Here is a 13819-nt window from a genome sequence, read left to right as displayed (position 1 = left end):
ATTTTTCATGCAGTCATTCTTCAGGCTGACTGAAATTTGGTGGAGCAGTGTATGGCTATGATCAGATGAACACATACCATGCTGTCACTTTACTCCAACACACAGCGATACCTCTCACCCTGAGCCTTGCTCAGCAGGCTACATCTGTGCTTCCGACCTCCTGCAAGGGAAAAACCCTGTAGATACACAGATACGCTTTTGTCTGCACTGCAGCAGACACCTCAGACCTGGATGCTGTACACTGCTTGTGCTCCTCTAACAGCTTATGGTGCAGGCAGGTCAGGCACAGCCTGGGGTTTCGGGAGGACTTGGGAAGTCACTGTCCCATGACACTGTGCTTTCTGACTGCAAGTGGAGGGAGAAAGTAGTGTTGGAAAGCACTTTTGCAGCCAACTAGCAATTATTTAACTCCATTGCTCTACAGATGCATATTTAATTTTCTTGATTTACTTTAGCTTGTGAATGATATATATATATATTTTCCATTTTGCTGTTAAACCACATTGGCAGGACTTCACATAGCTGTGGGAAGCCAGGACTCTGCACTCGTTTTCAGTAGGATAACTTCTGGGTCACCTTGTCTTTACACTGGCAATCAGAAATTTAGCTCACATGGTAGTAGTTGGTAACATTCTCACTGATAATAACACCTCTGTGGCTGAGAGTCAAACTGTAGCTTAACACAGCGCTCCGTGTTCTCACTGAGTCTCACAAGCAATAGGTTGTTGAGAAAAGGTTACGTCGGGTGCCACAAGTTCAGCCTGGCCCAGCAGCTTATGCACAACGGGAGCAGTTCAGTCGCACATAGGGCAGCACACACTCCTCAGTGTGAGGACGTGCGGTGGCTCTGGTCGGTGATAGCGGCTGGTGCTGGGGGCCGACAGCCGCTGACGCAGTGCCTGGATTCCCCTCCTGCCATCAGCTTGCCCTCCTTCAGGCGGAGGGCCGCCTCACCCGGAGCATCCCTCCCTCATCCCACCTCCCGGAGCTTAGGGACAGCCGCACTGCTACAGCTCGCCCCGACCCCATCCCTCTGCGTCTCTGCTTCGCTTCTCTGCTCATTCTTTTCCTTTCCCGTTCTCATTTGCGGGAGAAGCAGCCCACCGTGCTGGATGAGGACACTGTCAGCCCTCCGCAACCGGCGCTGGGGGAGACACAGCAGAACGGGGACAGCTTCTGAATTAGCGCTAGCAAAATGCTCCTCCAGGGTGGGAGACGTCTAACCCACCCACCCCCCACAAACACACACACACACACACACCTCGGCGGCGCGTGGGACCGGGGAAACCCCGGCGAAGAGAGGCTCCCGCACAAAGGGGCTGTCCTGGGGTACGGCCGGCCGCGGACAGCTGGGGAATCTCCGCGTTCCCTCCCCTCCGCCTGCCCCTCCCTGTCCCCGTCTCCGGCCCCTTTCCCCTCCCTCCGCTCCGCAGCCGGGGCGGGGGGCTGGAACGCGGCTCCAGCTCACGGAGAAACAGAGGAGGAGAAGCGGGCGATGGGGAAGGAGCTGCGCTAATTATCCTCTTGTCATCATTAAAAAAAAAAAAAAAAAAAAAAAAAAAGAGGAGGGAGTGAAGGAAGGAAAAATCAAATATAAGTAATCATAATTAAAAAAAAAAAAAAAAAAAGGGAAGACAACCGCGTCCCCCCCGCCCCTCATCACCGGCGCAGAGGAGGGAGGGCGGACCATGATGCCCGACTTGCGGGCGCTGCCCGCCCGCCCGCATGGAGACCGCCGCCCGTAGCGGGGCCGCAGCTCGGGGTGAGCGGGGCCGGGGGGCCGCGAGGGGCCGGGGCCGCGTCCCGCGAGTGGGGGTCGGGAGAGGGGCACGACCGGCGCGTCCCGCGGGGGCATTGGGGCGGCGGGAGGCGGCGGTGAGGACGCTCCGCGGCGTGGTTCTCCGCTCCGAAAGGGGCTCGGATGCGGGCGGCTGTAGGTTTGTGTTCTGCACCTGTAATAACCCTGGAAAGCGCTGAAGGCAGCGGGACTGGGGTGCCTGGGGAAGCTGTGTGGGGCCGGCTCGCTGCTCTCCACATGGCGAATGGAGGAGGAGGTGCAGCACACTTCTGGTGTGCAGCGTGGAGAAAGCGGCTCCGGAGCGACGCGAAGGCATTTATCGAGAGGTACCTTTCCGAGAGGAGGTCGCGGAGTTATCCCCCGCCCCTGCCACGGGGATACGGGCGCGCCCTCCCCACGAGGAGACCCCCCATCCTCTCCTCCTGACCCACCTGGCTGCCCTTGCAGCCGAGCGGCATGGTTTTACTACGGCTGTAGTCAACGCGTGTTGGTTCTCTGCCTGTGGGACTGGGGATGGAGCGGTGCTGGCTGCCATCATCCCACGGAGAGACCGGCGTAAGGGAAGGCGGACACCATCTTTCTGCTACTCTATTCCCCCGCCGTGCTCTCCTCTCACGTTTTCTCGCAGCACTACGGAGTTGTTTGTTTGGTAGTTTGGAATGAAACTGCTTGCTGCAGTAGTGCATTATGGATACGTTACATGCGGGAAAAAGACTGCAGAACAGAGACGTAAGAAAAACACTACATGCAACGTCGCTGCCAGTATTGGATGTTCTGGGAAGCCTGATCCCGAGACTTTTTGTGCATATTAGAAAATCTAAGTGAAAATCTAAAGGAAAAGATGGTGGCATTGTGGTCAGCTGTTACTTAAAGCTTGCAGGTAGAGAGATGCAATTTGCTAGCTGATGCCCGAGGTTATTCAATTCTTCCTGTCCCTCTTGCTGAGTTCTTAAGGAACACGTGGTCAGGGTAACAGCAGCGGTGCTGCACATAAGGGCTCTCATGGGCTTGCTGGGACTGGGAGACACCTGGGGCAGGAGGGGGACTTCAGAGTGTATTGTCCTTGCTGGAAATGAGGTGGGTAGGATGAGGAAAAGGAGCGGTTTGTGGCTCTCTTCTCAGATTTCTGCCTGTATTTATACCTGGGCCCAATAAAGGGTTATCTTCCTTTGGTTTTATGTGTTTGTTTGCTTTTTCCAATGCTTCAGGTTTCATTGAATGTGCACTTGTTTTCGGATGGGGAAAGAGGTTTCCAGAGGAATTACTCCAGAATGGGTCAGGGGCTGCTCTGTGTGACTGCCTCAGCTTCTGAACACAAAGATTCAGTTTAATCTAAGGACACTCCTGTGGAGGTCCCTCTTTTTTTTTTTAAGTCATTTTGTTACTTTAATGTGTGATTATTATTTTTTTGTTGTTTGTTTTGCATAAAAATAAAAAAAAAAAGAGTGAATCTCTAAAAGTTTTTAGTATCCTTTTTGCATTTGTCCATAGGTAAATGTGAATGTGTTGCACAGGAGAACACAATTTGCAGATTTGACATAAGGGAGAAGAAGGAAAAGGTGACATCTTTTCAGTATCTGTCGGTGACTGGGAACCATTACAACTCATCTCTATTGCCTCCCCTTATTTACTTATTTTCCCTCCTCTCCTCTCCAAATTTCCCAGCATATTTCAATGAATGGCAGCCTATGCCCACCCTGGGTGGAAAGCAAGTTATGATGGAAAAAAGCATGCTAAGCCCACTTTTTTAAATTCAGGATGATATTTAGTGCTACTTCTTTGGTGCTAGATGTGAAGTTGTTTCAGAAATGGCTGATGTATCTCAGCAAAACAGTTGAAGTCGTCACTGTGTGGGTTGAAATAGGTTAATGAACACCAAGGACTGTGCTTTTTCTTTCTGATTTTGGTGATACTTGAGAGGGGAGAAAGAACTGGTGGAGGGCTGTGTCTTGATTCCTTAGGCATACAATAGCCTCTGCTCAGTTACAGATCCTCTAGGTGGGTCTAATATAGTAATTAGATATTTTAACTGAATTGAGAAAGTTCAGGAGTAGAAGATTTTTGAATTTTTAATTGGGCCATAGCAGTCCATTTCATTTTGTTATCTTAATATTGTATCTTACTTTTCTCTGACAACCTCAGTAACCATGAAATAATTTTATTTTTTTTTTTCCTCACTCTTCCTTTCAATTTTTGTTCAGTGGTAGGAGTCTAAATACACATTGGGTTTTGTGGGGTTTTTTTTGTTTGTCTGTTTTTTTGAAGCATTTTTTTTAAATTCAAAAGCATTATGTAACTATTATACAATACTTCATTATATTCATTGTATGTTGAACAGGTTGGTCTACTTCCCAGCACTCTAATTTTTCCACTTTGTAATAGTCTCCATGGCCACACATATCTTACTGTTCTGCAGAAAACAGCAGCATGGAGGAAGTATGCTTGTCCAGTTTCTCAGTATCCATGGTGAATATTGTTTTGAGTGAGGTATAATTGTGGAATTGTCAGATATCTACAGCTTCTGCTGGCTGAAGTTATGTGCCAAAAGGACAGCTTTCTGAAAGGGTTTGAAGTTCCTGATGGAACCTTAGCTACATAGATGCAGTTATCTCACCAAAATACCAAGTATGGTTTAATTTTTAAAAAGGGTTAGAAAATGTAAAATGCACTTAAAGTTCTGTAGAGAATAAGGATTGTATTGCTCCTTCCCTGGGAAACAAACAAAAAAAATAGTTTTTTTGGTTCATGTTGGCAGCCTCTCTCTTCTCTCTCTTTTGGTTTACGCCGATGAGATTTGTGATACGTGGTTCCGCACCTCTATTCATACAAGCCTACTGAATTTGACTCTGCAATCTAGCCTTGAGTTACTGAAATCAAAGCTGTTGTTTCTTAGGAAGTGAAAACATTCCTATTTACTAAAGCTTAAATAACAGATTCATGGAATAGTTTGGGTTGGAGATAACCTTTTAAAGTTCGTTTAATCCAAGCACCCCAACCAGGGACTTCTTTTTCAAGATCAAGTTGCACAAAGCCCTGTACAACTTGACTTTGAACCCTTGCAAGGATGAGGCATCAACAGCTTATCTGGACCACTTGTTCCAGCCTCACCACTTTCATAGTGAAAAAACACTTCTTAATGCCTAATATACATTTATGCTCTTCCAGTTTAAAAACATTGCCCCTTGCTCCGTTAGTACAAGCTATGCTAAAAGTTGTGTTTGTTTGTTTGTTTTCTTGAAACCTTTGCTTGTTTTTTAGCCCATCCTTTTCTGGGTGAAAATCCCACTTGAATTAATCAGATTCAGCTTTGCTCCATTATCGTGGTTGGCAGCCTAGAGCTTAGTCCTCCAGAATTTTCTGCATAATGTCTGATGTCAGGGGGAAGTTTTTCACTGAGACAGTGGAGAGATGCTAGCACAGGCTACTCAGAGAGGCTGTGGATACCCTGATCCTGGGGGTGTTCAAGGCCAGGTTGGATGGAGCCCTGAGCAGCCAACCCATTTATTTGATGTAGGAGACGGAACATGATGGTCCTTGAGGTGCCTTCCAATCCAAGCCATTCTATGACTCCAGGATTCTATGACTGTATGATTTTATGATGCTGCAATATTTGAATGGGGCATTGATATAAATCTGAAGGCCAACATGTTTATTGCCACTATAGTGTGAAATTGATATTGCAACCTGCTCACAGATTCTTCACTCTTACCTACTTTGGCAGTTTGCTATTTATTGTGCATCCAAGATGAAATTTGCTCTTCAGTGGTGCTTTTCAGAGATGCCTGGCAGTAGCTGAGGGAATAGTCTGAGTGGCACTTCTTTCTCTGTGTACACTCTGGTTCTGAAGATTTAATATTTTTGTTAAAGTTATGTTACCGTCAGTGCCTATTGGATGATACAAACTACGTTTGAAAAACTTAGGTAGTTGAATCAGTAACTACTTCGAGTAATCTTTCACTTGGTTGTTAGATATGAAGTCAATGTTCACCCATCCCTCTCTTTTCGGAATACATATTCAGTTGGTAGCTGCAGCCTACCTATGCATCATCAAAATCAAACTGAACAGCCCTTCTTGCTATTAGTGCTGAGACCTTCTCACCAGTCATTCACTGCGTCAGTCTCTCCTTTTGCCTGGTCCTCTTAGGCAGAGTTACACCGTGAATAAAGGATGTAGATTTAGGCATATGAGCTTGTCTTTGTCTTGAACAGTCATGTGGGCAGTTCCAGTTTGGCTGAGGATGATGGGCAGCCTTGTTCGTACGGTAATCTTTGTTGTGTTACCACTTTTTTTTCTAAGGATCATGGTGTCTCTTGAAATGCAATATAACCTCCCTTCCATCAGTGGGTTTCTGTACCTTGTTTGCAAATTGTGGAGCTTTGCTACTGTGAGGTGCAGGACATTCCACTGGACTGCCTGGTTTGTCTTGTGCGGCTGCCATTCTTACGATTGTACTGAAGATCATGCAAGAGTGACTGGGGATCTAATTAGTCAGACAGAGGGTGACACAGGCAGCAGAGTGGGAGCAGAATGGGCTAACATGTATAGGACAGTGTTTTGATCAATTTTTCTGAAAGTTCCATGCTGCATTGTTCTCACATCTTAACCAGAACTAGAATTAGCTTCAAGGCAGGTCCTTGCACACAAATGTGCTAATAATTGATTTAAAGTGTCCTCTGGGGATCTAAGGACCAGGAAAAATCTGAAGGCATGCCATTTGTTGCCAGCCAACAGAGCTGTATCTTCAGGATCACAGTTTTAAGTCACCCACGGACTTGGACATCCTTTGTATTTGGAGTAAGGTTTCTTCTTTTTCAAACAGCATGACTTTTATCCATGATAAGATGGCATGGTTTATGTTTTCATATATCTTCCATTCCTTTAACCTAGTTTAAATAGCCTTTAAAGTGTACCGTTCCTTTGATTTTCCTTTTCTCTTTGTTGCACTGTGAAGGGCTGTAAGTGAACGGCTGATTCTTTGCTCAGAAAAGTATCATATGGAGGAGCAAAACATAATTTTCACAGCCGTTATTACCGGTGACAAAGACTTTGCAGAATTTATGAGGTACAGAGGCAAATGCGAGACTGTGACTACTAAGTCCATCATTACAATTGCAGGATGTAGCACTCATTTTAAAGTTGATTTCTGCGCAGTTACAAAATTGAACCTTATTCCTAATCTCCTGCGAGCACAGATTGTGTACAAATCTCAGCAAACATGTCTGGATCTCATGCGTAATGTCCCCTGCAGATTCATCTGAGCTAACCTCAATGCCTGCTTGGAGTCTGTTGTTGCTAATGGGTTTCCAGAAAAGCTGAGGGTCTCACTCCCCTCCAAATAGCCACACTCTTCAATAACTCAAATGGAAGCATGAGATTTCGATGTACATTTTCATAGATGTTTCTCATGTCTCTCTTTTCTGCTTTGTTGAGGCACCAGTGAGCTCACAATCCTGCTTCACAGCCCATCAGTTCAAATCAATCAAGAGAAGAAGAGGAGGAAAAAATCCAACTTTGATGGAAACACACATACTGCAAAAGGCAGTTGTATCACATTTATATTCTGCTGCATGCTTCTGTCACCCACACTTGTAAAGTATTCGGTGGAAAAAAGAAGTACGTTTAATTTCCACACATGCAATAATTTACTGTATTTGCTGAGTAATTACCAGTACCTTTTATACAGTAACTTATTTTTTCTACTTCTTCCATTCATTGTGCATGGGAGAGTTCACAACTCATGAACTGAAAAGCAAGTCAGTTTGTGTTAGCTGCTTGTTTTTAAATTGATTGAGACACTCAGAAACTTGAAAAATATATTTCATGAAACACAGGTGGAATTTTTTGCAGAATCCTATAAGAACCATTTAAGGGAGAAAGGAAAGGTGCTGGAAGAATGAAAAGCCATCATAAAACCATGGTTTTTTTTCCCTATTACATCTAAATCACACTCCTTTGTGCTGGGGGCTTGCTTGTAATACCAGTGAAGCACTCCTGCGAGAATAATGCTGTTCTGATGGCATACCATATTTGGGTAAATGAAGTCAGAAGTACTGTTTACACAATCTCACACAGGAATCTTACCCTCTCACAGAGCAGTCTTGCTGTATATTCATTTTCTTGCATGCTAAAAATCTTTCCCACCTGTCAGACTGGCTTTGGCTGCACTCATTAAACACCATACCAGCTCCAGCAGGCAGACCTGGGGCAAGCAAGGGAGGACAGCCTGCAAAGAGCAGGGTGGTGGGATAACTGCCCTTGCAGAATGCAAAATGCCTACAGATGATACTTTGTAAGGATAGAACCTGCTGGTTGCTTTGAGTGCTGCTGTGCTACTCTTGAAGAAGTGGGGAGGTGTCATCCAACTTCAGTGTGGTTGAGGAGGGAAAATGCATGACAGCATAAACATCTTTCTGGTGTGCCTTAGAGATTTGTCAGGAGGCTCAAAATCCCTGCTTCTAATAGTTGTGGTATATAGTAGGTTGCAGAACTGTTGGCTGTAACCTACCAAGCTGAAAGTGGAACAGATTTCAAAGAACTGGGTGTGAGTGCTGTCTCCAAGAGAGAGACATGGTCCTGTTGGAGCACATCCAGAAGAGAGCACTAAAATAACCCAAGGGATGGAACACCTCTCCTGTGAGGACAGACTGAGAGAGCTGGGGCTGTTCAGCCCAGAGAAGAGAAGGTTCCAGGGAGAACCTGAAAGCAGACTTTCAGTATCTAAAGGGAGGCTATAAGAAAGAAGGGGACAGGACAGACTCTTTAACAGGGTCTGTTTTGATAGAACAAAGGGAGATTTAGGTTAGATGTAAGGAAAAAGTTTTTTTATAGTAAGTGTGGTTAGGCTCTGGCACAGCTTGCTCAGAGATGCAGTGAGTGCCCCATCCGTGGAAACACTCAAGGTCAACTGGACCAGGCTCTTAGCACCTCATCTGCTGTAGGTGTCCCTGTTCAATTCAGGGGAGCTGGACTAAATGGCCTTTAAGGCACTCTTTCAACTCAAATGATTTTATGATTTATGAAAAATTAATTGATTGTGGATCATCTTTGCAGTAGAGGTACTTGGGGATCCAAGCTGTTCATAGAAAGTAGTTCAGCTTGTGAATGGTGATAGTTGGTATGTTTTTTAACAGCAGAACAAGGTCAGTCAGATGACACCATTCTCCAGTGGTACGTTTCTAATGCTAGGGTGAGTTGGGAATTTCATGTCTCCCTTGTGCAAATGTAAGCCAAAAATTTACAGAGGTTTCACATCCTTGCACCATTCAGGCAAGGCAAATTAGTCTCAGTTACCTTGAGAATACAGACTGTTATTTGGAAAGACATACCACAACTATTAGGAGCAGGTAATGTCTTTCAGCAAATAAAATACCACTCAAGATACACCCAATGTCCTCTGGACCTTATTGAGACTCTATTACTTGCTTCCTCCATGTGTCTGTGTACTCCAGGTACAGATGCAGTGTGCACAAAGAGGTGTTCTGGCTGTGGTTCCAGAGGAGCAAACAAAGGACACATTTTGTAGTGTTTTTGGATAAACCTGAGGTAGGTCATGGGTTGTGCATGGCAGACACGTGGCTACAGTGAGACTGCCAAAACAAGAAGAAAGTTATTGGTACATAACTTCAGGCACCACTGCAGCATGGAGAGAAGCAACTGTCTGTGTGAGGTTGACCAATATAGTGCCTCCACTTCTGCTCTAGTGTATTTCCTGTACTTGAAGCCATTAATCCCTTTATCTGAGAAATAAGTTGAAAATTTTCAAATATGTTAGATAGGCAACTGAAAGGCAATGAAGAGTTTGATTATCTTCAACTTGAACGTTACACAGAAGCTGTGATGACAATGTAGAGGCCAAATTAATCTGTCCTGCCACCCCACCCATGGGGACGTGCAGTTCACGTAAGCAAAACAGCACCTGGCTCACCCACAGGCTATCACAGAGTTCAGGTTCAGATTACATAAGGGGTGCTGCAATTGGCCTGTACGCAGCGTGCCTCAGCTAAGGCATTATGCAAGACAGTTGCAGAATATAACTAATTCACAGGTGTTCAGCAAGAACGTTAGTGTCTGTGCTACAAGAAAATATCTTTCAAGAGAGGTTGTTCAAAGATTGTGTCAATCATTCCCTTCTGTGATTTGTATGAGAATGGAGGAAATTTTGACTAGAACTGGCTAGTTTATTACTTCACTTCTCTTGTGCAGGCAGTTTCCATAGCAAAATAAAATTCAGGAACATAGAGAATTCTGCCAAAAATTACTCCGGATTTAAAAATTTTGACCTCAAACAAGAAGAAGAAGTACTATTCACAGGAAAAATACTGATATACAGCTGTTTTTTGGAGACTTTGCTTTGTTTTTTATTTAATATTGCAACATAAAAGGAACAACCTTTTTGAGTTGCAGTATTTTATTTGTTTTTGTTTTTACTATGTACATGTTTATTTCTAGAGGAACATGTGAGAGTTCATCCATTCTTTCAGTGAAGAATGTCTTCAGTGAAGTATATTGCTGTCTTCAGTTTGCTGAGATTATACTACTTTTGAATTTGGTATCTAGAGTAAGAAAAAAGAAATGGTGCTTGAATTAACAAATGGAGATTAAGGGTGCAGTGAAGGTCCCCTGCTCTCCGCAGTTCTACTTAAGTAGAATCACAGAATCACCAAGGTTGGAAAAGACTTCCATGATCATCCAGTCCAACCATCCACCTATCACCAATATTTCCCACTAAACCATGTCCCTCAGTACAGCATCTAAACATTTCTCAAACTCCTCTGGGGATGATAACTGCACCACCTCTCTGGGCATACATTTGTGTTCTTTAAGTAGGTTCTTACAGAGATTTTCTGGAGTCTGTGGTTCTGTGTTGGACATAAGAGGTAAAGTAAGGGAGTAGGGAACCATGAAGGAAATTGTTTTTGGTTGACCATAAGTACAAGCTGTTTGTCTTACTGACATGAAGAAAATGTGATGCCATTTCAGATAGAATGAAACATTTTGTTTGCTTTGTGCTCTTTACAGCATCTAGTCCCTATCTATAAAATAAATATATAGACAAACAAGATAGCAAGAAAGAGTTCAACTTTGAAACCAAATGCTGGCACTGTTGACTGAAACTATATTCTTCTGTCCATTCTCTGACTGATTTTCAACTTCTCTGTTCTTTCCTTCAGATTTTGAAGGTCTCTTAAGGGAAGGCAGCCACCTGGTGTTCAGCAGAGTACCGGTGGTATAAATAGGATGGGCTGCATTTATTTAATATTACTTGTGTTTCCCAAGAGTGACAAAGGAAAGAGGAACCAAATTTTTCCCACCTCAGTGTAACAACTCTTCAACTGAGAAGTTTTTTATTTTTCCTAAGCCCGTAACAATGTTCCTCCCCAGGCATCACACCTTGCTTCCTACTACCACCAGAGTTATAAGTAAACTTAAACAACTTTCATAAAGAAATACTAATGTCTAGCTAAACAAAGAGTAATAAAAGGAGGTTCCATTCCAAATAATGGATGAATAAAAGTCACCTTATTTGTTTCTGTTGGCTTTCATCTCTAAATATGAAGGTACAGATCAAGTAAACAATAAATGTTAACTTCCTGACACTTTTTCAATACTGATGGATCTGCATTTCCTGTCATGACAGTCTGTATTTTCCAGTACATAATGATCTACAATTAGTCTGCAGTCTTTAATCCAACCTAATGCTCATGTCTTTGGTTCAACACCATCAGGGTGCTCAAAGGGAAATGCAGCTTTAGAGTATCAAGTAATCCATTTCAAGAAGAAGCTTGCCCTTCAGTGACTTCCAGGCAGTAGCCCTATAAATATTCCATTTACACAGAAAAAAATCATTATTACTATCAAATAATTGGCGTTATTTTAAGGAGAATTATGTTGATAGTCTTAATACACAAAATACACTGTATTATATCTCAGGCTAGATGAACTTAGGGGTGGGTGTTATTATCCTTCCTGGTAGTCTGGAATCCAGAGAGCATCTGGAGTATGTTGTCCCTTTCTCATATGACCTTGAAATTTGTCCTACTCACCTATGTTCAGGTTGCCATCAGGGCAGAGACCATCATTAACTAATGCTGTTGAAACATGTGTGGGATACTTTCTTGGAAGTGACTGTGCTAAGTGAGGGAGTTGCTTGTTGCTGCACTCCTGGCAGCATGTGATGATCATCATCTGCCACGTCAGTGCCCTCCATGACAGATGTTGTCCACTGCCGACTGCAATTTAGCATCATCAAGAAGGGAATTTCTGACTGAATTTGCAATTTTTTTAAAAAACATATTTTCAGAAGCTATTTTTTGGTACTAGAAATATCTACTTGACTAGTGCTTTAGGAAAGACTGTTTTTTTTGTAAGCCTTCACTTGCTTGCCAGAACTTACCTTGGCTAACAAATAACTTTATCTTCTTCAGTTATGTCTTTTTGGGAAACTAACGTCTTCATAACACATCCTTATATTATTAATGTTGCCTTCCGTGTACAATAATAAGGCTTCATTTATCTTCAGAGATATTTCTTCCTTGGATTCATTTATACAGTTGAAACTGTTTCTGCTCCTGTCGGAGACTTGATCTGATTGATGTACCTTATAGTCCTTAAAGATGACTTTATCTGATCCAAAGTTATTCATGGAGTTCTTAGCTGAATAACTCAGTGAAATGGCTTCCCAGCTTTAAACTCTTGCACCAGAGACATCAAAAAAAGTTGATGTTTGGCTGCATTATTCTGGGCAGGAAAATACACTTGTAAGTGTGAGTAAAGTTCCAAAGACAGACATGCTTTGGAAATAGTAGTTGTCAAAAACAAAGAATAACAACAACAACAGAAAAAAAAAAAAAAAAAAAAGGAGGGATTTGTTGAGTAGAGACAACTTTTCATATTTGTCTGGCTCCTGAATTCCTTTTGAGACCACAATAGTTCCTGATCTCAGGAAGTCTGCCCTGATTCGGAGGACTAGCAAAACCACTGTTCAGCTCCAAATCCTGTTTCACAGGTCTCATGCTAAATTTCACCTTGGAGTACATGGAGATTAGATTTGCTTCTTACAGTGACATAGGCAGTAGTTGAAGACAGCCAATAGAAAAATACTAAGCAAAATAGTAAGCATTAATGCTTGTAAAATTTCATTTAGATCTGTAGTCTGCAGCAGAAGCCAGTCAGTACTGAAGATAACAAAGAAAAGAGGAAAAAGTATTTATTTCTTCTTTAAAGTATTCAGTGGGGGAAACAGAAAAACAAGAATAAAATCTACACTGTTTTGTGAAGGAGAGGTGAGTCAGGCAGAAAATGGTATGTTAATTAGAGCAGAGAGAGCACAGCGTGAGTTTCAAGTAAAGCTCATAAAATCACAGGACAGAAAAGCACATTTTGCCATCTTTGCCTTGGTGGTGTCAAAACCTAAATATGTTTTGTTTGGCACTGAGTGGCTCTGTGGGAAAAAAAGAGGATGATAGTAGGTTGGGATGCCTGTGTCTTTCTAGGCATCAGCCTAGGGCATTTCCTGTGCTTCGCCCCTTGTCAGCTCCTCTACTCTGTCATAACAGAAAAATCCACTTATCTTCTCTGCATGTGACCAAGCCCTCAGGGTGAAGTGTCCATCTCAGGATGCAGTGGTGTTCATCATCCTCAACAACATTTTAGGAATCCTGTCTTCACAACAACTCATGCCTTACCTGCTGGCATTGTCTGCTTTGTGTGACTGGTTTTGTGTGACTTTCTGAGTCATACGACTATTCTGGGTTTTGTTCACACATTCAGTAGCAGAGCCTTCAACAGCCTGGCTGGCAGGCCAGGTTCTTTTCAGGTTGGTTTCCATCTTGGCTTTCTGAAGAATCTGGTACTTCCCAACCTTGTTTGAATATCCAGTTGCCCTTCCTTAATTTACTGATCATCTCAATCTTCATTTATTATTTTGTCTTACAGTTTTGATTTTATCTCCATGTAATAATGATGTCAGCAGAAGGAAACTGAGGTTTCTTCAATAACTGTATCAGGAGAGTAAAGTGTGA

At 43.2% G+C, this 13819-nt stretch overlaps 1 protein-coding gene across 1 annotated transcript in view; it reads left to right on the top strand.

Annotated features, from left to right (window-relative positions):
* Positions 1–1624: 1624 nt before the first annotated feature.
* Positions 1625–13819, top strand: part of PLPPR1 (phospholipid phosphatase related 1) — a 141734-nt gene continuing 129539 nt past the window's right edge. The window contains exon 1 of the mRNA XM_090131999.1: positions 1625–1762. The gene's annotated coding sequence lies outside the window, so the exon portion shown is untranslated. The remainder of the gene's footprint in view (positions 1763–13819) is intronic.

This window comes from Phasianus colchicus, chromosome Z (genome assembly GCF_987193195.1).
Source record: "Phasianus colchicus chromosome Z, bPhaCol1.hap1.1, whole genome shotgun sequence".
NCBI classification, from domain to species: Eukaryota; Metazoa; Chordata; class Aves; order Galliformes; family Phasianidae; genus Phasianus; species Phasianus colchicus.
The sequence above is the reverse complement of the archived record's forward strand: the minus strand, read 5'-3'. Positions and strand labels throughout refer to the sequence as shown.